General features: G+C 41.2%; 2 long non-coding RNA genes across 2 annotated transcripts in view; both read right to left on the bottom strand.

The window, feature by feature from the left end:
* Window positions 1-7,724, bottom strand: part of LOC131484030 (uncharacterized) — a 37,960-nt gene extending 30,236 nt beyond the window's left edge. The window contains exon 1 of the long non-coding RNA XR_009247988.1: window positions 7,539-7,724. This is a non-coding gene — a long non-coding RNA (uncharacterized LOC131484030). The remainder of the gene's footprint in view (window positions 1-7,538) is intronic.
* A 4,928-nt stretch (window positions 7,725-12,652) lies between these two features.
* The window catches only part of LOC131484023 (uncharacterized), a 70,003-nt gene continuing 58,612 nt past the window's right edge, over window positions 12,653-24,043 (bottom strand). The window contains exons 3-4 of the long non-coding RNA XR_009247976.1: window positions 20,319-20,469; window positions 12,653-12,929 (exon numbers count right to left, since the gene is read on the bottom strand). This is a non-coding gene — a long non-coding RNA (uncharacterized LOC131484023). The remainder of the gene's footprint in view (window positions 12,930-20,318; window positions 20,470-24,043) is intronic.

Genomic DNA, 24,043 nt, shown 5'->3' with positions numbered 1-24,043 from the left:
TCTTAAAAATAAACATTAATTTTAAAAAAAACGTGTTAAATAAGTCTCCAGATCCAGAATTATCCAAAGACCCTGACTTCCTTTCAAAATAAATAATTCCTCAGCAACATGATGCCTAAAAATGTCTTTCTTCTGTCAATAGAGATCAAATTCGGCCAATACATGTGTATTAAAAGTTAGCTTTTCCTAGGCAATAAATTTTCCCCTAGAGCTGACAAATGCCAGAAGTGAATGTTCTAGAAGCTACAAGAGGCTTCCCCCAAGCAACTCAGACTCAGACTCGTAATCCGTTGGATGGACACAGTCTGGAGTCAATCTCAGGTCCTAACGCCAGGTGGAGCCAGCATCAAGGTGAGGCCAGGTGGGGTGAAACTCACAAAGTAAGAACATTGGCCCTCTGAAGCCTGGTTACTTCCTTCTTTATTACTTTGCTTTCTCTAAAGTCTTTTAACTACACTGTTAAAAATCACCATGTCAGTGATACTGCATTTAAAATGTTTTTGAAAAGCACCACTTGAGGAGGGAGCATCATGAGCTCCAGGAAATCTACTGTCCTTCCTGCTTTACTCCTAGCCATTCTTCTGAGTTAGCCAGATTAAGGAAGTATTTGGATTTATAGGCATGACATACACAAATCCAAATCACTCTCTAGTCCCCAAATATCTGCCCCCCCCCCAATCCTGCAAGATAATCTAAACTCCCGTAATAGTAATCACTGTAAGTAAAGAATTTGATGGCTCACATTTTTTTTTTGAATCACATTCATTCTCCCCATCAGTACTGAAATCATTCTCCCCAACAATACTGAAAATGAAACACATAGGGCAGATGCATTGGGATGGGGCAAAGGAAAAGAGTGGCACACAGGGTTCTGGGAAGAAGGAAGGCCAAGTGGTAATGCCTCAGTAGAAGATTCTAAGCAACCAATAAACAGCTTGAGAATACTAAGCACTGAGGACCACAAGTTTCAGCCGATGAAGGGAAGGGAGTCAGAAAAGAAAGATGGAAAAAGCTCAGTACAAATTCATTCATCACACAGTTTTGACAACCATGGTGAAAATCAAAACTAGGTCATCTTGCTCTGGGCCATCACACACAAAAGCATGGCATGGCCTTTTCAACATTTGCTACTATGCCATACATCAGACCACCTGCTGTTACCAAAATATATGACATTTATAGATTTGTAAATGTGGTGTGTGTGTGTGTGTGTGTGTGTGTGTATACTTTTTTTAATGTGCCCAATCAGGTGATAAACCCAGGGATCCTCATAAATGAGATGTAAAAAGTCTTCTAATAGAATTTTAAGTGCAAAAGACCCATATACTTCTAAATTTCATTCCCATGCGTTAGGTTTTTTGGGTATAAATACACTCTCCCAAATAAGAGAACATAAGTAGATCAGGATAAACCCATTACCTGAAAGCCTAAACTCTATATTATCTTTATCCCAACAGTATCATCTCCACATATATCAGGCAGCACACTCAGTCTTTGGTTATGAAGGGACCAGTTTATGAAAATACCTCAGTGTTACATAACTATTACTTACAACCTCACACAAAATATTTTTTGCACACTTTCAAAAAATTCTACTTCTCAGATTAACAGAGCATTTATATTTAAGAGGTAGCATGTAGTTTTTCCAGATAAATTAAAGAAATATCATAAATATCATTTAGTCTCAATATTGCAAGTGGACTTTCTTGGTGAATATATTCTACACAGTCCTACATCTGGGCCTTCAGTTAGAACTGAATTCATAATCACAGAAATTATAAATTTAGAAAGTTTCTGACAATATAAGGGGCAAGGGAACAAGTGAACCCCCCAGTTAGTTAATCTGCCTTAAATCTGTCTACCATAAGCATTCAGAAACCCAAGTTCTTCCATCACCAAGAGAACCTCCACTTTTGCTCACGCTTGCAGACTCCCCACGGACAGGCTGGCCTTCTTTGCTGCTGCAATGGTACGGCTTCCTCCTCACCACCTTCAACGTCTTCAGTGGTTTCTGGCACTCTTCCAGCCCTTTTAATTCCTATATTGCGTTTGTGAATAACAGAAAGATTACACAGCAAAATTATGGAAATTCTGCCAACCCATCAATTCCTTCTGTCTTAGTCCATTGGATTGGTATAACAAAATACCGCAGATTGGGTCGCTTAGAAACAACAAAAATTTACTTCTTACAGTTCTGGAGGCTGGAGGTCCAAAGTCAAAGTGTCAGTATCGTCGAGTGAGAGCTTTCTTCTGAGTTGCACACTTTTTGCTGCGTCCTCATCTGACAGAAGGGGCTAGAAAGCCCTGTGAGGGCGACTCTTTTATAAGGTCACTTATCCTCTTCGTGAGGGCCCTCCACAACCTAATCACCCCCAAAACAGCCCACCTCCTAACACCATCACATTGGGCATTAGGAGTCCAACATGTGAACTTGGGGGAGACACAAACATTCAGATCATAGCACTTTCCAACACACCAAAGGCTATGATCCCCCCTCCGAGTGACCCTGTTGAGTGAAGAAGCAGAGAGAAACTAATACAGAGTTTCAGAATGCAAAAAAATACAAGCTGGAAAGTAAATGACTAAATATGAGCAGGGATCAAATGATCAGAAGCTCACAGTGAGTAATAAACTAGCAGTGAGTTAATAACGGGAGGCCCTAATGTTTACAAAACAATTCAAATATTAGAATGTACAAAGGCAATCACTTTCTCCATATGAATCAGTGCTAGTCAAGACCTTATCAAGACGCACTGCCCTCCATCAGGGCCCGAAATGGAGAATTTTGAGAAGATTCCGCCAAATATCGCCACCGAGAGGGTACAAGTGCTGGAGAAAGCTCTGGGGAGGTTTAATTATTGTCTTTGGGTGTGTGAGGCTCCCACACAGAGTACAGAGTCACGGAAGAATGGAATCGAAGCCATGTGTAAGGCCAAAAGCACTGGATTCATAAGGCAACAGCAGAAGGCATTGGATTCAGACATTTTCTGGCTTTGAGTGTTATTGAATAATTGATTCAAACAACAAGCTGGATTGAGGACTCGTTCTCAAAGATCTTCCAGAGCCAGTTTTTCATCTCTCTGCACCTAAGAAAGGAACGGGTAAGATGGAATCTCTGGTTCTCTAGTTCAGTCAATTCTTGATTATCTGTGATTCTGTACTGATTTATCAATTATTCAAACAATTTAGAGAAAAGCTATTTTTCTCCTGTAAAGCTGATATTTAAGTATCAGATACTCAATACCCTATCCTAGCTTTGGGAGCTCTCAGTTGAAAGACACCACAATATTGAACTTTTATTATCAACAATTCTAAAATGAATTTTTAATTTGTGACGCTCAGTAACAAGTCAAAGTTTGTCCTGAACTAGGGAAATATACATATGTTTAAAGAAAGTCAGACTTTCTATGTTCTGATTCTAATGACTTGTTTTTCTCTCCCAGCTCTGCCGAGTCAATTTAAACCAGTGAAATGGAGTAATTTCATAATGGCACAAACAGGGCACAGCTAAAAAAAAAAAAAAAAAAAATCTTTTTCTACTGTCAAAGACAAAGACCTCAAGGAGATAAACTCTTGTTACCTTGTTATTCCCTCCCCAACATCTGACAGGCATTTCTACTATGGGATTTTTTTTTTTGCCTCAAAAGAAGCAAAAACACAATGCATATAGTTCATCAGGATATCTGTAAAAGAGACTATTTTTTTTCTTTTCAATATGACAAGAAATTAGTATTTGAGCTTTCCGAATTTCTTAAAACTTATACTTGTTAACAAAATTATGATGTGAAAATAGTTTTAAAAGAAAAAAAAGACAAAGAAAATCTAATTCTATAAAAATAAACTCTTGTTCCTGGAGGATGGAAATCAGATTACCTTTAGGATCTCTGAGAAAAACATCCAAGGAAAGACCAAACAAATGCGAGAGAACTTAGAAATAGTACAAAAAGAAAAAAAAACAGAGAGACTTTTCAACGTTGTTGCAAATAGTGGGCTTGATCATTTTTCCCATTTGATCCCCATTTGATCAGTAATGAGGAAGTACATGAAATATTTTACAAGAAAATCTGAGGCTATTGAGCGTAAACCTTGAAAGTTTTGTAGTAATTCCTAATAAATAGCACTCTTAAAAGTGTTTTATTTTTAATCTGGCTGTTAAGCATTCTCTGGAGTTAACTGTCTTATATTCTTCTAATGTTTTAGACATTTTCCACCAATGTCAAATAGAAGTTTACTTTTCTCAGTGCTAATATACTAAACATACCAAGTAACTCATAACGTTTCTCTCTTTACAAACCTCAAGTGTATAAAGGTTACAAGTGGTAGAATTCAAATAAATGTATAATATTTTATCAAAGGGAAACTTCACTTTCATGGTGATACACATGCCCTGGGACATTTTTCCCAGGTAAAAACATCTATCTACAGCTGTGTGTATAAAGACAAAATAACATAGTGTGGAATGGCATTTAACTAAATTATATAAGCTACTGAATTACTCTTGCAATTGTTTTTTTTTTCTTGAGTATTTACATGTTTTTATGGGTTTAGCCTAGACACTTCTACGTAGTTAGTGTTCAGTAAATATCAGTGATTTATTTGGGAAGAGGGAGGTGTCTTAATCTGCACAACCTCTCCAGTCTGCTTGCTTACTAAATTCAGACAGGATCAAAAAGTTAGAAACTTTTGCTCTTCGAAAGACACTATTTACAACATGATGACACAAACCCCAAACTGGGAAAAAGTATTTGCAAAATATATATTGGATGAAGAACGTGCATTCAAAACAAGTTTAAAAACGCCCATGGCTTGACAAGAAAAAGACATACAGCTAAATTATTTTCAATGAAAAAACATTTGAACAAACTTCCCAAAACTTCACAGATGGTAACTAAAGACATGAAACAATGTTCCATATCATTAAGTCATTAGAGAAATACAAATTAAACTGAGTTAGATATCACTACAAACCAAGCAGAGTGGCAAAAGTGTTTAAACCAACAGTGCCAAGTGTTGGTGAGGATACGGAACAACTGGAATTCTCATCTGTTGTTCCTGGATTGTAAAATGTTCCAACTGCTTTGGAAAATAGTTTGGCAGTCTTATGATGCATTTTCCATTCGGTCTACCAATCCTATTTCTAGGTATTTGCCCACGAGAAATGGAAAGGCATGTCCACACCAAGACCTGTGAGGTTAATTTTTATAGTAGCCTTATTCATCATTGTTAATAACTGGAAACAACCCAAATGTCCACAAATTAATGAGTGCACATATGAATTGTAACACAAACATACAATGGAATATTACTCAGAAAATGAAAAAGAACAGACTAATGCTACCTGCAACAGCGTGGATGAATCTTAAAAACAATATGCTAAGTGAAAGGAGTCAGGCACGAGAAAACTCCATGACTCGATTTGTATGATATTCTAAAAAAGGCAAAATTATAAGGACAGACCAGATCTGGTGGGTGCTGCGGGCTGGGAGTGAGAAAGGAGAATGATTACCCAGGCACATGGAAGAGGCTTTGGGGGTGATGGAAAGATTCTGTTTCTAAATTGTGATGGAGGTTACCTATTTACTTTTTCCAAAACTTAGGAAGTAAGATATTTTAAAAGGGTAATTTTTACTTCATGAAAATTATACCTTCAACAGACCTTTCCCTAAAAGGAGACGTGTGTGAGTAGGTTTACACACCCATAGGGAAAGTGATGGCCAAGCAGCCTGCCTGCCGATGATGAAGACTGATCAGAGGGATTAGGTCATGCACCACGATTCCACTTAATTTCACTAGTTGACTCTATGCTCATAGGGCGTTTTATAAAGAACCGCCATCACCCCCAAACGCCATGAACCAGCACTGCCCCAACTCCCCCCAGTCAAATAAACCAAGCTTTTCACATTTTATTTGGTTTGGGTTTTGCGCTCTTTCCCTTTAAGTGTTAAATTGTCAAGTTGGTGGCCCGACCACCCCCATCTATCCTAAGATGTTTCGTTTGCCCCTTTTATAGGATCTTAAACTTAACCCGAGTCATTTTCTAAAGAGCGATAATGGAAGTGTTACGGGCAGATTGCGATGCACAAGTGCAGAGTAAAGCTTTTACTTAAATGGAACATACCCACAAAAGGAAGAACCCCAACGTCACCTCAGCAGGGCCATGGCGGTGACGGCGGTGAAAACACTATTATCAGGAGGATTCATTTCCACCTTACTTTAGACCTTTTGCTGTAATTCCTCATATAAAAATCTCTTTCTTTCCTTGACCATTAATACTGATAATTATATCTGTATTTCTTAAGAATATTATGAGTTGCCATTTCTGCATAGTAGCAGATTGAATTTATTCACCTTACGGATATATTATTATCACAGATAATAACTGCAGCATGATAATTATCATTAATTATTCATTTGGATTAAAAGGCAAATAGGCTTGTATTCAAGGGTCTTCCAGAGCACCGTTCATTGTTCCCGAGCCCTGTGTGCCAGTGTGACTAATTCATACTCTTTTCTGAGCCACTGTTGACATCTGACGGGTCCCATATGTATTTATTTGAAAATATAATAAAAGGAATAAGTACACCGTTTCGGGATGGAGTCACTAAAATAGACATATGGTTTCTTCTTTGCCCTTTAAGTGAGGGTGTGCAATTGTCTGTTAAAACCAGGCCGCCGTGAGCATTGCTTCGGTAGATGTGTATGTATTTCCTTTCTTTGCATCCTTGCCTCGGACTATTTAAGCTCATATAAGCCTGTATATTTACATAATAGCTTTTTGCAAAAATAATAATGTGGTGAGTCATATAGTTTATCCTTCATTGAACAAAATGTTTTTAGCAGGGTTGTTTGTGCTTGTGTTTGAAGCTGACTTCAGTTTAATATGCAAAAAGAGCCTCTGCAAAGTTTGGAATATCCGTAGAGAAATCAGAAAGAGAGAGGAGACAGAGAAAGAGGGGATGATACGTCTTACAAATGTGACTGCTTTTTGGTGGTTTGTTAGTAACATACCCCAAAATTGAGACATGTATATATTCGCAGAGTCTCTTTTATTTCTTCTCTTGGTCTTAGTCCTGATTTTTTTTTTGTAACCTGCCATTCATATTTATACGTTTAAAGTAGATATCAAATGATGGTTTGAAGACTATGCCAGGAGAGCTAATATTAACATAGTCTTGAGTGTCCTTGACGTAGTTGGAACTACCTTTTGAAATGACAGTGGAGTTTTTTTCTTTGTCTCCATTGGTGATGCAAGAAAGGAGCTGATATTCTGCACTGGATGTTGCTTTTGAAAGAGACTTGTGCTTGTATTTGTCAAGATACTTTCACGCCGCCCTTCATTTTCTCCTCGTGACATTCCTCTGGGATACTATAGGGCACTAGCATTATTCCCATCTATAGATCGGGAAATTGGGGGACCAGAAGAGTAAGTGGTGTTCAATTAGGGGTACACGGTGGTGGGACTAAATCAGGAACCCACGTCTCCAGACTCATCACCCCTCTTTCTGTGCCCCTCTGAGCACTGCTGTGAATCCTCTTACCCGGAAGATGAAGAAACAGGGAAGAACTTTGAAAACTCTGCCAGATGGAACTGCTGCAGATTTCAGAGCAGGAAGGGACCCCAGGAGCGGCGGCTGTGAGGCTTTGCAGTTCCTATCAGTGCTGACAGTGGGGCCCCTCCTATTTTTCAGCCGGTCCATTTAGGTGCAGTCACTCACGTCTGACAAAGGGGCAGGCTGTATTCCTGAATAGAAATCTCATTTTTAATCTATCATACTTAGAATAATAATAATAAGTACTCAAAACACCATATGCCAATAAATGCATTAAGCGAATTTCAGGCACTTTGCAAAGAAAATGGGTGCCCAGGCAGCTTTCCATCACTAAAGAGTTGTTTAGGAAGAAGTCCCAATCTATGAGACATTTCTCTCTTTGACAATTAACAAAGTAGAAGAGGGGCACCTGGGTGGCTCAGGCGGTTAAGCCTCTGACTCAAGTTCAGCTCAGGTCATGATCTGACTACTCGTGAGTTCGAGACCCACGTCAGGGTCTGTGCTGACAGAGCAGAGACTGCTTGGGATTCGTTCTCTCCTCTCTATCTCTCTGCCCCTCTCCTGCTCACGTTCTCTCTCTCTCTTTCTCTCTCTCTGTCTCTCTCTCTCTCTCTCAAATAAATAAACTTAAAAAACAAGAAAGAAATAGAACTTGTAAACATTTCTTCTTGGGGATTTGGACTTTAAATTTACCATCCATCTACTCATCTTACAAGGATTTATTGACTACCTATGATATCAAGCTCTATTCTAGGTACCGGGGATATAACTCTGAATAACACAAAGCCCCTGTGTCTTAGTTCATCCAGGCCCCTGTAACAGTGTATCACAGACCAGTGGCTTATAAATAATGGAAATTTATTGTTCACGGTTCTGGAAGCTGGGCAAGTCCAAGATCAAGGTGCTGGCAGATTTGGTGTCTGGTGAGAACCCACCTCCTGGTTCATCAACAGCCATCTTCTTACCGTGTCCTCACATGATAGAGGAGACGAGGGGGCCTTCTGGGGTCCCCTTTTATAAAGGCACTAATCCCATTCTTGGCAGTGTCACTGTCGTGACCAAATCACATCCCAAAGCCCCGCCCCAAATGCCATCTTACTGGGGGTTTGATTTCAACATATGAATTTGGAAGGAACATAAGCATTCAGTCTATAATACCCTGCCCTTGGACAGGATGTATTTGAGTGGGGCAGAAAGACGATGCACAAATATTGCATATTTCATAGTAGTGACAAGTGATATGCGGAAGAAGAATGTAGAGAAAGGCAGTAAAATGGACAGGTGTTGATTGGGGGCAACACAAGATGGGGCAGAGAGAAGGCAAAACCAAGGGATGTGAAATGAGAGATGAGCAAAGATGTTGTTGCGTGTAGACTCTGGGGTCATCCCAGGGGGAAGGCCAGCAAATGCAAAGGGATTCACGTGAGTGCGGGTGTTCAAAAGAAGAATCAGAACCCACAAAGCATCGTGCGCCAGATAAAAATGTTCTTGCCGGTGATATTTAATTTGTTGTCAGCCTCTTTAATTTCCCTCTGAACATTTTTCTCTCTTCCTCTGAATAGGATTCTCTTCTGGCTGAGTCTCTTTGATCTGATTGTTTATGTATTTCTTTTTGGCCATGTTATGTTGACATTTCTGTCAACTCCCTGAAATCCGGTTCTAAAAATGGAATATTCTTCTAATAGTCATGATCACTTGAATATAAAATAACCTGGCACATGAGAAAACAGAGCCATGAATTACAACTGCTTTACAATTGAATTATGTTAAGTTTTGATGGATTGGAGGAAGAGGCCAAATTACATGAATTGTCGCTCCTGATGCTTTCCCTTTTTCTGAAAGGAATGCTGACTTTAAATCCATCAGGCTTATTTAAAAAAGACTAGCTAAGAGCTAGTGTTTCCTGAAAGCTCACATTACATAAGAGGCTCCACTGAGCACTCGGCATGTTATTTCTAACCTGCACATAATCCGATGCAGTGCACATCATTACCCCCATTTTCAGGTGAGAAAGCTGAGGTTCAAGTAGAATCACTAAGGCAAAGTTGTCTAGCCAAGTTTCCATTGTTCCAAAGCTGTGCACTTAACCATCATCTCTTCATTACAGTGGGGAAATAACAAGCCTTCTTCAGCACGGGGAGGACATAGATTTCTGTTTCAAACAGAGAATTCCGGCAACAATGGAAAGGATGGATTGGGGAGGGATGACTGTGGGGTTAAGACAAGTGGGAGATAATTTCAGTTCAAGAGACAGACCTTAAACGAGCAGCATTGTCAATAGTGGTTCCGGTAACAATCAGCCAGCCTCTAGAGGACACGTATGGACTCTGCTATCCAAAATCAGGTGAATCTGGGTAAAAATGCCTATTCAAATGAGCTACAGAGTAATAACTTGACCATGTTTTATATAATATTCCTGTAGCAGAAGAACACTGCCCTCTATTGCTTTTTGTCTCTTGGCTCTCAGTGGTCCAACCTGTACCAGGAAAAGAGGTGCCATCAGTCAGTGGGCAAATTGGTTGAAGAGTTTGAAATGTGCCCCTGGATGATCAGTAAAAGGTCCCCATCTAAACGGTCAGCTCACCACAGGTGCTCAGGAGTCTCACCCAGCTCTAGAACGCATACAGGCTTTAGCTCTCTGCCCCGACAAAAGTGATAAAGAGGCTCTGATATGTTTGTACAATTGCACAATTTTCAAACTTTATTGAAAATGTTAGTAACTGTAATTCAGTTCCCTAATCTAAATCGCCATACAGAATGTGTTGAATATACTTATTTTGCCTTCCTCTGGAAAAGATGGAATAATTATGAATATAAATGGTTGCTGCTTCTTTCATGTAAAAAAAAAGACATTATATACATATAAGTCAAATAGAGTATAAGAGAGAAATAGATGCAGTGTAATAATGATGAGAAACCATAATATCTGCTTGGAGGTAGATGCGAAATTGCCACTCATTACTCGAATGGCGAGAAAGTTAGTAGGCAATTAGCAACAGCAAATGCCAAGTGGAAGGATAATTTGTAAGACAACAATAAACACAGTCTATACCAATGAGTCAGAAAGAGGGAGGAAGCAGAAGAGCCAATAAAACAAGCAGAGCAGGCACGGGAAAGACTGCATTCGCACCGTGAGAAAATAAAACAAATCTTCTCCACTCCTCGTCATGACTTCCAGCATTTTCAGTTTGCGGCTTGTTCGGGACTAGCAGTGGCAAGAGCCAAGCTTAGAAAATTATAGTAATAATAAGCCACACTGTGTGAAAAAGTGTGCTTTCCGCCAACTAAACATCACCAGGACCTATTCACAGGGCAAGGCAAGCCCTTTTAGAGAAAGGGAAGCTATGAAAATAGAAAGCAATGATTCAGCCCTTGAAAATCAAAGAACAAATAATTATATAATCAGTGAAGAAGGACCTGAGGGGTGTAAATCAGTTGGCTCGGCTACATCCACACACACAGGAAGTAATTACAGTGAAGAATTTTTAAAATTAAGAAACGCAGCGATTGGAAGGATGATCTCTGCACATCTAACACGTCCACTGACTCCCGGCGCTCACCTGACCTGACACGTTCTGGACCAATCAAAACGTGTCTTAGTCTCAATGATCTTCATAATCTTCCCCCATAATCTATGCCTTATGCAGAGAAGCTTTTCATACATGTGTAGATAGGACTATGTGTGTGGATCATATGTACAGTGAATGAAGTCTGCAGGTAGTAATACATATAAACATTTCTTAAGCAATGTAAGTTATCTCAGAAATGCTTAAGTGCGTACTTTGCTACTCACTTCATATGTGCTATCTCATTTAATCCTTACAGTCCTATAAGCTGGGTGCTATTATTTCATACCTTATATATGAGGACACACCCTAAAATTTTAATTTCTTGCTCAAGGTGAAGCTGGATCTTAAAGTCAGATCTGTCCGATGACTAAATGTGAATGCATAACAATAGAGAAGGACAATATACATTATAGCTGAGAAGAGCATTCTAGAACCCGGTGTCAGACAGACTGAACTAGAATCCTGGCTCTGTTCATGCCCTGCTTCTATTTAAAATCATGCAGCAGCTTAGTTCACTTAATCCTCACAGCTGCCCTGTAAGGGAAGAATGATGATGGTGATGACGCAGATGAGGACGGTGATGATTAAGGTGACGATGACAAGGATGTGACAGAGACAGGGGGTGGTGGTGATGATGACGGTGATGATAATGATGATGGTGGGGAGGATGGTGATGATAATGATAACGTCCATTTTCCAGAATAGGCAAACTGAGAGGTTAACTAACCTGTTTGGAGGCAGCTGGCTAAATAAGAAGCTAAGTTAATGTTGACCAGAAAGCCTGTGATTTTACACATACTACTAAAATCCTGGAGCATTCCCCATCTAAGGGCCATCAGTCACGTCTCAGCTGTACTGGCTTCCTAGCGCCGCATAACAAATTTAGCTGCCTCAACACACGTGCATCATCTCACACTTTCCATGAGTCAGGAGTTTGAGTGCAGCCCAGCGCTTAGGGTCCACAGCTCAGGATGTCACCTGGCTGCGGTCTGGGTGTCAGCTGAGCCACTTTCCTTTCCGGAGCACAAGGTCCTCTTCCGAGCTCATGTGGTTGTTGGCAGAATTTAATTCCTTGTGGTTGTAGGACTGAGGTTCCTGCTTTCTTGCTGGCTATCAGCCAGGCACCTCTCTCAGCTTCCCGAGACCCCCACAATTCTTCACCGTTTGGCCCACTCCCAGACCCTCTAGAAACATGGCAGCTACTGATTCAAAGCCAAGAGGCAAATCTTCCTGACTTCTGGTCTTTTTTAAAAAAGAGCTTGGCTGATAAGGTCAGCCCACCCAAAACAATCTCCCTCTGGGTTAACCTGAAGTCAGTTGATTAGGAGCCTGATTTACCTATGCAAATTCCTTCCACCTTTGTCATACAATGTAGCAAAATCATGGGAGTAACATCCTATCAACTTTGCTATATTCTATGGATGGAAGTAATTGACAGGTCTCGCCCTCAAGGAGGGGCATTACACAGAGGGCCATTACCCTCAAGGGAGGGGCATTACTTAAAGACACGGTTCACTGGGGGATCTTCTTGAAGTTATGCCGACCACAGCAACTCTGACATTACTTTCTTTAGGATTATCTGCTGTTCTCTGCAGTGGAGTTACTCTCTAATTCCCATGTGCCTTCCCGTACTTTCCAGTCATAGAATTTATCCGAGAGTAATGTCATGGCTTACTCCCCACTATGTGTCAAGCCCTTTCCGCCAGAGATTTTCTCTTGCTCACCGTGGTAGTCTCAGCATGGTTCTCAATGCATGTGATGAACAGGAACAATGATTATCCAAACAGCATTTCTTCAGACATATTAGTCCCTGCCAATGAATAAGGTTCAAAGGTCATGTTATCTTCTTGGATTTTTATCCAGTTCTCCTATTCAGCCAGTATTTTCACAGACATATCTAATAACTTAAAGGTCTACATTACACTAACAAATAACAAGCGTAACAAACACATGATAGTTTTCACATCATCACTAACAGCGGATTTCTGAGTCATTTATTTTCTCGCTGTTTTCTAGGTGAAATATGCCCACGTTTGCAATATGAACAATACTTTCCAGTTTCACAATGCCTTATTAAAAAAGAAATCTTCAAAGTAAATCCTTCCGTGTTATATAAATGGATTAAAAACATAGATTTGCCTCATTAAAGGCCGGAAAAGTAGTCCTTGAATTCAGGGTTAAAATGAAAAAAGTGCAAGCCATGGAAAGATGATATTACCACAATGCTATAAAATACCTACAGGCAAGGAAGTCTGTGAGGAAAACACAATAGAATTTTTGGTAACAAAGTAGAGGGCAGAGTTGAGGTGATAGAAAACAGATCCATAAGGGAAGAATGTTTTCAAGTCCCAAGCCATGATTCTACCATGTCTTGAGATAAGCAATTCAACAGCACAGGGAACCTGTGAACTGACATTTATCATTCACTTAAAAACCCACAGTGCTATGTGTTTGCATTCAGGGGTAACTTGAACCACATACTGTTGCCCTTAAAAATATATTGGAAATTGATCTTAGCTTTTTCACAAGTGGAGGCACAGAATCATTTGAATATTTTTTTTCAGGTTATAGCTAAAACTCCCTCAAGTTTGACTATTTTATTTTAGTCTTCATGTGTGGAAGGAACCACCGTGTGGACACTATTAATAAGAGACATTTGCTCTATTTCTAGGTGAGTCTATCACTGGGATAATCACAAAAGCACGCCAGCTCTATAATTATTTAAGACTAAAAAAGATACGTTCAGGATTTGGACGACATTCAAACTATTGCCTACAGCAACCTTTTTAAAAAGTTCTAAGGAGACTCCATAACCAGTTTATTGCTCCATTAAATAAAAGTATATCTTTTCCCTGACATGACTTCGGGATTCTCTCTTAGTGACCTAGCATCAAGATTCCCAAAGAGAAGGCTTGTAAATCATGCATGAAAATAAATGTAAGTCCAAATGCTCTGGGCTGCTCAGAGGGGGGACAGGAGCAAAGGATGGAGAAGAAGTCTGTTGGGTCCTTTAAAACGTCTGACAATAAATAAATGAAAATAAGAAATGGGCCCTATAATACCAGAGTTTATGTCTTACTTTGTGTCCTATCTTTGTTCGCAGGCAGAGCCAGAATATGCTCTGTACCCAGCCATTTGTGTTTAGTTGAGCGAGAGGGAAAGGAAGAAACTCAAGGGCCAACAAAGCTTTTGCGGGCAGAAGAGAAATTGGCCGTATAATGATATCTCAGATCTATATTTGTCAGCCTATTACAGTAAACTCTGCTCTCTACTGTCTATTAATAGTTGGCACTTCTGCAAAACTGTAGTTCAAAGATAGCCAATGTCCATAATGATGACCCGAGGGCTGCAGGAGCCCAGAGGGCTTCCTGCCCCATCCAAAGAGGTCACAGGCCTCTTGTGTCCTGAGCTCCAGCCATTCCAGACAGGTTTGCCCTCTCCGGCAACACATCCTGGGAGGGAGCTCTATGCTTTCCTTGCCATCCATTCTAGCAGCTGTGAATTCCTTCCCCTGTTAGCACAGCACTATGCCCAGAGTCAGGGGCTCCATCAAAACGTGCTGAATTAATGAATGGAAGTCAATGCTCTAGGAATTTTTATCCACTGACACTTATTTTAACTCCTCGGACTACAGTGGAAGGCACTTGCCTACCACCCGTATCATTGGTGATTTTCTTCCAACTGCTTGAGAATTTCAGCCTTTCCTGCCTACAATGTACTAGCATGTTGCTGTACTCTGTCCAAAGGCCCCTCATAAGTTACCTCGTACATCCCGTCCTTTATACTCTCAGTGTCTACAGTTGTACCTGGCACATGACAGGTGCTCAGTAAACAGATACTGGACAAATGGATCAAGAAGTGAATGAATGAATTGCCTCTACCACAATGTCTTTCCTGGATTGCTGCGAGAGATCCTTCAACAGACCCACTACTTACATACTTTAATCTAAATTGCATTGGTCATTATTTCCCAGACATACCTAGATTTTTCCCTATTTTTCCTCCTTCTTCAGGGTCCTCAAGTTTGACTCTATTCTTTTCATTCTCCAAGGCCTAGTTCAAACCTCCCTTCCTCCAGGAAGCCTTCACTGATAACCTTGGCTATAGTCTCCCCTACTCCAAACTCTGCTACTGCTGAGGCTGATCCTTTACTCCATTAATTCTCCTTACAAAGAAACCTGAAAATTAAATGTAATGAGTAAAATTTTATTTTAGGTATTCTAGTGTTTTATGTTTCAGATGAAAACAAATTTACATTTAATCACAGAAATTTGGGATGTTTGGGATAATGCTGCCTATTTTCTAATAAAAGAAGAATGAGAAAATGAGTATATTAACTTTACCCCAAAGTCTGACATTCACTCTCAGCGTTACATAATCAATTTAATTTTATTTCTTCAAAGTATGAAAACAATTACTGATGTAAAAATTTGGGGGCGCCTGGGTGGCTCAGTCGGTTAAGCGTCCGACTTCGGCTCAGGTCATGATCTCACGGTCCGTGAGTTCGAGCCCCGCGTCGGGCTCTGGCTGATGGCTCAGAGCCTGAAGCCTGTTTCAGATTCTGTGTCTCCCTCTCTCTCTGACCCTCCCCCATTCATGCTCTGTCTCTCTCAGTCTCAAAAATAAATAAACATTAAAAAAAAATTTTTTTTTAAATTTTAAGGCACTTTGTTAATCAGCTGAATTTTAATTTTTAAAATAGACAGGTTTCCCAAAAGCCTAATAGGCAAAAGTCTCACCTTTGGATTTTTGAACAAATATCACGGCATTTCATGTATTTAAATGTGTACAATTGATTCGATCAGTGAATGTTTCTTACAAGGTTTGTAAATGGCATGTGCAACAAAAGTTGTGTTTTTTTTCCCCCAAGATAACCCAGTTAGGCTTGACAGCTTGTTTACAATAGTACCCTGAAGACACATTCTACGGTGCTCAACTATATAAATATACATTTGAGATATACACTCTGGCTCGTAACATTTGTTAAACATCTGAAACATGAAGTCAATCCGGTTAGTGTGTTCTTTGTACCTCTTTAAATAGTATGAAGGAAATGGATCTCTAGACCTCACGAGTGCATCTATATACTCCTACTTCAATTGACATATACCACTGTGAAAATCAGAAAATAATTCAAAGACCTCAATAAAGAGAAAAAAATGAGGGATCCAAAGACACATTCTGGAAATACATGGCAAGCAGAGATAGAACACCAGTTATGAGAAATATGAGGGAGGGGCAGGGGTGCCTGGGTGGCTCAGTCGGTTGGGTGCCCAACTTTGGCTCAGGTCATGATCTCACGTCGTGGGCTTGAGCCCTGCATCGAGTTCTGTGCTGACAGCTTGGAGCCCAGAGCCTGCTTCAGATTCTATGTCTCCCTCTCTCTCTGCACCCCTCCCCACTCGTGCTCTGCCTTTCTCTGTCTCTCAAAAGTGAATAAACATTAAAAATTTTCAAAAAATATATGAGGGAGGGGCATAGGGCAAAGGTCCTCTGTTAAATCATACTCCTAGACCATTAAAGCCAAAATTTCCACCATTAAGAATTCATTCCTTTGGATCAAAACATCCCATAGGAATGCTCTGTTAAAATGTGAACATTACACAGACTATTAATACATATTGGCTATTAGTATCATAGGCTCACCACACCAGTCAAGAATATCTCTGTAAGACCAAGAATGGGTTTCACTGAAGACTTGTAACAAGAGTGAAAAAAAATAGAACGTTCATGGCTCTGCTCCCATCGCTTTCTTAAGGACCCCAGCTTTCCCGAGATTCCTTCAGAGCAGACCTGGGAATTCTGAAAAGGGGCTTTCAACCACATTCCAGGAATCCCTCTTCCTGATTATCATTTTGGTCATCTTGTAGCTGCAGATAACCAAAGGAACAAGTGTGCTATGAAGGCACCAAGGCTCTGTGATGAAGTCTCAGCCATCCAAAGATGACAGCTTTGCTGCCCGTCCTTTGATGCTGTGGCTGCTGATGCCTGACGCTGAAGGAATTCACGTCTTTCCTAGAGAGTCATCTTTCCTCTCAGCCAAAGCTCTAGCCAACCATTTCTTCTTCTATCTTGAATCTTAATATATCAGCATTTTACAATTTTGTTCACTATTTTATTATAACTCCTGTGTCCCCGTGCTCTCGGTTGAATTATTTGATTTTCATGGATGACTCAATGGTCAAAATACAGAAACTTCAAAAAGCTTGCATATAATTCTATTGGGTGTGGGGAATTAAACTTATTTAAATTCCCCAAGCATTAACTCACTATCTCGTCTCATGTTTTGGTCTCCAACCACCTTTCAGCAATTTTTATGTTCTTTTTTTCCATTTGAAAACCATTCTCCTTGATGAAGAAAATAGAAACAAACTGGATTAAAGAGTAGGTTGGCTCTTTCTTTGATATGTGTTAACATCATAACATCTTTGAACAGCAGACACATCCACATTTTTCTTAGCCATTTTTAGCGATCTTGAACATTAATAAACTTTTATCTTGTACTGATCTGCAACCATTGTGACTCAGATCTTAAAGGTTTGTGCCTATCTTCTATATTTCTTTCTTAGTCATGAGTTCTTTCTGTCTTTTTTTTTTTTTTTTTTAAATTTTTTTTTTTTTTTTTTTTTTTTTTAACGTTTATTTATTTTTGAGACAGAGAGAGACAGAGCATGAACGGGGGAGGGTCTGAGAGAGAGGGAGACACAGAATCGGAAACAGGCTCCAGGCTCCGAGCCATCAGCCCAGAGCCTGACGCGGGGCTCGAACTCACGGACCGCGAGATCGTGACCTGGCTGAAGTCGGACGCTTAACCGACTGCGCCACCCAGGCGCCCCATGAGTTCTTTCTGTCTTATTTGGTATATTATAAAATCTGAACTCATGAAGGAGCTAATTTTATAACTATTTTAGGTGCTTTAACCTTCAATCTCCTTTCCTTCTCACTTAAGTTAGTCCCACTTGCAGAGTCAGAATTACATATTTATTTAAACTTCCCATTCCCTTTAAAATCATATTCTCTTAAAGAGTCCATGAGGTTTCTCTAGTTTGGGGAAGCTGTTTTCATGGGAAACAAAATGGTACGAGGAAAAGGACTCTGGAGTCTGAAAAATCTATGGCCATCTTCTAGCCTGGCTAGTGCAGAAGAGATGATGCATAAATATCAAATAAGTGAATGAATGAATGAATGAATGGTGATCTCAAACAAGTTAATCCCATTGAGCCTCAGTTTTCATATCTGTAAAATGGTAACACAAGTATCTATTTTAGAGGCCCATTGTCATAAGTAAATGAGCCATATTATCTCTAGGAGCATCTCTAATGACAGCATTTTTCTTTTTAGCTTTGCAGAAGTTCCAAGCTCACCCTGGGATTCAGGTATGCTCATAGGGCTGGCTGTCTTGACATCCTTGTAGAGTTGGTTGGCTCTCTTAACATTTTTAATCTTTCATTTTTATTAAATTTATATATGCACATACTTTAAAGATTCACCCAGGTCTATAAATTTTGTTAATAAGCAGCTGTTGTTAGCATCTTCCCCCCAGCACCCTCAACTTCCCCTTCTTCAGAGGTAACCACTTTTAACATTTGTAGCTGATTGTGTTGGTATTTACCTGTATATTCTAAATGACACGCTTACGTTGCTTGTACTCGATATTTCCAGCTCTGGACATTATCTATTGACTCCCCACATGGAAGGTTAGCACGTTACACTCTTCCCTTCCTAGTCTCCACCATACATAGATGCCCACCTCTCACACCCCAGCCTCTCAATATAGTTATTTTAAATGTTTGATTACATTAACATTCAGCATGGACATTATTTTGAGTCTGCACCATTCAAGGCTAAGCCGTGGGATCAATGGTAATTACCTTTACTTTCCTGCATATTTTAAATTGTTTCTGGCAATTAAAATTGTCTTATCTATTTTCCTAGCTTTCTGTGTTCTTGTCACAGATTCATTTCAAACTTAACACGTCCCAGATGAACACTCTGGACATCCACTCCCCTCCCCAAATGATTCTTCTCCCAGTCTCCCCATCTCTGTGAATGGCCCTCGCTCTAATTGCTGAAATCACCCTTACTCTTCCTTTCCCTTCACCCCTTACATTTGACCTGCATGCAGGATGCATTCAGAATAGATCTTGAATCTATCTTCCCATCTCACTGCCACCCACCAGTGCAAGCCCTTTCTTGCTTCCCTTAGCCTTTGTCGTAGAGTTCTATCATTGGTATTCCCCCTTCACTTTCCTCCATCCCCGGTGCGATCATCATACAGCAAAAGGCCCTTCAAAAACTGCAAACAACACCATTCTGCATCCACTAGATGAACTTCTCAGTGGCTTCCCGTTGTATTGCAAGTGAAACCCATACAAGGCCCACTCTGCTCCAGTCACACTGGCCCTCTGTGAGCTCCGCAGAGCACGCATATGCCATTCTAGCAGCTGGGCTGTAGCTGTTCCTTGGGCTTAGATGCTCTTGTTCCTTCTCACCCTGCAGTCACTCCCCAAGGCCCTGCCTGCTCTGTACTAAAGCAGGTTCTGCCCAGAACTATCTTATCAGTCTGCTTACTTCCTTCGTAGCGCCAATCACAATTAACCTATTTAAATCAAGTCCATAACTGCAATCATTTTATTTGTTTATTTAGTTGCTCACCATGTAAACTCCATGAAAACAGGGGCCTTGTCCCTTTTGATCCTCATTGTACTCATGGCGCCATATAATGCATATTTGAATTCTTTTTTAATTTTTTTTTTTTTTCAACATTTTTTTTTTTTTTTTTTATTTTTGGGACAGAGAGAGACAGAGCATGAACGGGGGAGGGGCAGAGAGAGAGGGAGACACAGAATCGGAAACAGGCTCCAGGCTCCGAGCCATCAGCCCAGAGCCTGACGCGGGGCTCGAACTCACGGACCGGGAGATCGTGACCTGGCTGAAGTCGGACGCTTAACCGACTGCGCCACCCAGGCGCCCCTTTGAATTCTTAATGACTAGATGTTAGAATATAAGGAATGGCTACGTTTTGAGTGTTTTTATTTTAGAAGGACAAATAGCAAATTTGAAGTTTGGTGCTTGTGGTTTCCACGTAGATGTGACGGCTGTGGTGGTAGAATTCACCAGAGTCAGAGCTAGGGGGAAGAGGAGGCCAGTGCGTTGATGAGTGTAAGGATGTATCCTGTTCAATACCTTCGACACTAACCTGTAGGAAGAGTAGACCACACGCTCTTCAGGTCTGCATGCGGCATAGGACCGGGTGGTGTGGCTGGAGTTCTGGAAGACAAGGAGAACTTGCGGTGATCTCAGGTGGCCAGGGTGGCGTCAGCAGTGGAGCTGGAAAGATGCTGTTTGACCTGAAAAGGGGAGACAGAGACCTGCTGGAGTCCAGGGAGCCATGTGACTGCAAAGGGGAAGGGGAAATGCTTCCTTAGCAGTGCTTTGTGAAGTGTGGCTGCTGTTGTTAAAAAGCACTCGGACAACCTTATTCATTTACTCTTCTGCCTGCTGTGACCGAGGCCAGTTCCTGTCCATAAGAAATTCACAGCCTTACTTTTAGCTGTGGCAGCTGGGATATAGGCTCCAGACATAGGCAGGTGACAGTAACACGCTACCCTGTGATCCCGTGGACCCTATGCGGCTTAGGGTGTCCTAAGCCTTCTTCTGGTGTCATATCTTGGGAAATGTGTTGTTAGGCTATAGGATTTTCAGAGGGGAGACAACTCGGATGTCAAGAATTCTAAAAGTTAGAACATATGATAAAGAACGGCAAAGGGAAACGGAGCTGTTTAACCCAGGAAGAGATATGAGTTGAAAAGAACCAAGAGGCCCTTCACACAGTGTGAAAGTGCTCTGTAACAAGGACGGTGGTCCCTTTGGGACCGTTCTGAGCACTGGGACCAGTGTGCACAAGGGGCAGTGCGGAAGCGAGATGCCGCCCCAAGGAGAGGTATGTTGTGACAAAGACGTGCCACTTCTCCACAGTCGAACAATGGCTCGAGCACCCTGGCAAAGGCGTGAGCCACTGTTACCGGCGTTTGCAAGCATCCCCAGCACGCCCTTCCGCCGTTCACAGGTGTGCCGTGGGTGGCTGGTGTTCCTAGGGTGGCTGCTGGCTCTGAAGGCAGTGATGCTAAGCCAGGGGAAAGCCCACAGAGGCCCAGGCAGGATAAGCCTCTATTCAAAGACAGTTAGAGAGAGCATAAGTTAAACCGCTTTTCTGTTTGTTCGAAGATTTACTTCTGTACATTTATTCTCTATGGAAACAGGGGAGCTGGCACGTGCGACGTTCCTCATAAAGCTCTCCTATTATCATTGATCAAGCTACCTGGCTGGTGGTCATAAATGAATAAACAGATATAAATCCCCAAATAAGCAGACACTCCGTTCTGTTTTTATATACCACTAAATGCTTTTTTTTTTTTTTTTTTTTTTTTTTTTGGCCACATCCTGTAATAGCGGAGGAAGTCTTAGATGATTTGATAATACAAACAATTAAGTCGGGAACCTTTTCCTAATGAAAGGAAATTATAGATATGTGCTTTTCTGGCAGCCTTTAGTACTTCACACTACCAGCCGCCTCTCCCCTCCACCAAACACACACACACACACACACACACCCCACATGGTTTCCCTTGTAGGAGTCAGTTGAATTTGGCTCAAGTGCATTCACTGATGTCTTCATCCCAGCACTCACACTCAACTTGCCCTGATAAAAATGTTTTTATTAATAACCTAAAAATTTAATGAGAGCCCTGTCTTTAAAAAAATATCCAGTGCTCCTTTTACACTAAATTTATAATGAGCCTTTGGGAAATTTCTGAAGTTCTTACACACGTATTAATTCCCATTAATTAACTTAAAGGCTGCAATGCAAATAAAAACAGTTCCCATCTTTCGAAAGGGCAGGGCTCTGAGTGGGAGAAGGATCCCTGACTCAGGATGTTTCCCATGCTCCCGTGAGCTGCTGACTGCTCCTTGATTCTGGCCTCCCGCTAAGACCAACACTGAGCTCCAGTAAGACTGAGTGGAAGTTTCCCAAGAAGCTGGCACTCTCTCTCCACAGTAGCAGGCCAGGAGCTGCATGAGGTGACGGAAAGACCAGACACAGGCTAAGTTCAGATCCCAACTCTGTCTTATGTGGCCTTACACAAGTTATTTACTACAGTGAGAAAGTAAAGTCGTATGCCACAACAACAGTTCACGATGGTTGTGCAGGCATTTCCCGATTCTATATCCTGTTAACATTAGAAATATCTAAGGGATTCCCCCAGCTCCACTTAGGAACTGGCAAAAATGACATTATCCCCATTTGCACCAGAAGAAAAACGCAGGTGAAAAGTTAAAGGATTTCTCCCCAAACGTGAAGCTCTGAGATGCATGGAACTATATTTCACAGGAAAGATACAAAACAACCCAGCTCTTACTTCTATGAGGCAAAGATAATATCAATGGTTCCCTAGCCCTAGGGTAATCTGAAACAGAGCTGCACCAGGGTTCTTGCTTAGCAACACGCCCCTCCCCAAACGCACAGCCACGCCAGCTTTACTCAAACACCGCATGGGGACAAATGGCGGAGTCAGAATTTGAACCTGGCATTTGAGAGCTGATGCTTGGGCCGCTAAACCCTTCCTCCAGCACAATAGCCTCCTAGAAGGAGACCGCAGGCAGACATTCTTCATCAGCGGGCTGCTGAACACTGCGGCTCTCTGATTGTCCTCCAGGAAGCTCTGCCTCACGAGGGGAAGTAATTATGCACCCAAGGAAGGCAGAGGACGTACTCTGTACGCTTCGGCATGGGGAGGGATTACAAGCACTAGCACTGTGTTAGAACAAGTCTCTGGCAATCCACTCTTCCACGATGGGAGGGCCCCGACACAGCCCGGCAGGTTGCAGCCATGAGGCAGAGGGCTTTCGCTGCTTTGTGTCAGGGCCCAGGGAAAAGCAGACAGGAGAGAGGGAAGAGGAAGATGAGGAGACTGAATATTGGTTTTCTTAAATGGAAAGTAGCTACAAGTTAAAAAGTTGCTTCAGAAACACCAGGGAAAAGAGAAACATATACAAGCTTAATTAATAGAATTCAGATGAAAGAAGGGTAAAGCAATGAAATATTCATTATAGATCTCATATAACTATGATGGAAAACAAACTCAATCGAAAGATGCATTAGAGAAACAAAACCCTTAAAAATTAAAAAAATTTGGAGGAGGGGTGCCTGGGTGGCTTCGTCGGTTAAGCGCCCAACTCTTGATCTAGGCTCGGGTCATGATCTCATGGTGGTGAGATAGAGCCTCGCTTCCGGCTCCGCACTGAGTGTGGAGCCTGCTTGGTATTCCCTCTCTCCCTCTCTCTCTCTCTCTCTGTCCCTCGTCTGCTCACGCACACATGCTCTCTCACTTTCTTTCAAAATAAACAAACATTAAAAAATAATAACAATAAATTTAAAATGTGGACAAAACAAGAAAAAGCCAGCAAATGGTTCAAGCGTAGGTTCAAGGTTTCCTGGGGCTTCCTGGGCATTTGAATGATTTGCAAGTGGCAGAGCACACATTTGTGAAGCAGACAGTATGGGTCATGGCAGATGTTGTAGATGAAAACTGGACAACAGGATGTCTCTGTGTCCAATTCAATTCACATGCTCCTTGATGAACTGAAGACAGAAAATTCTGGAATACAGAAGAAAATAAAACGGAGCTGGGGAATAAAAATAATGATGACAATAGCAATTATAAAAATAGCTAACGTTTTTGTAAAATGTTCTCAGGTGCCCGAGAGCATGCCAGGCATTTTAAATGCATTATCTTGCTTATTCCCCATAACAACACAACGTAAGAAACAGGTTCCACCATCATCCCAGTTTACAGGTGAGGATAAGAAGATTCAGACAGATAAACTTGTTCAAGGTCACAAAATAATTAAGTGGCAGACGCA

The sequence above is a fragment of the Neofelis nebulosa genome, chromosome 1 (assembly GCF_028018385.1).
Source record: "Neofelis nebulosa isolate mNeoNeb1 chromosome 1, mNeoNeb1.pri, whole genome shotgun sequence".
NCBI classification, from domain to species: Eukaryota; Metazoa; Chordata; class Mammalia; order Carnivora; family Felidae; genus Neofelis; species Neofelis nebulosa.
The sequence above is the reverse complement of the archived record's forward strand: the minus strand, read 5'-3'. Positions and strand labels throughout refer to the sequence as shown.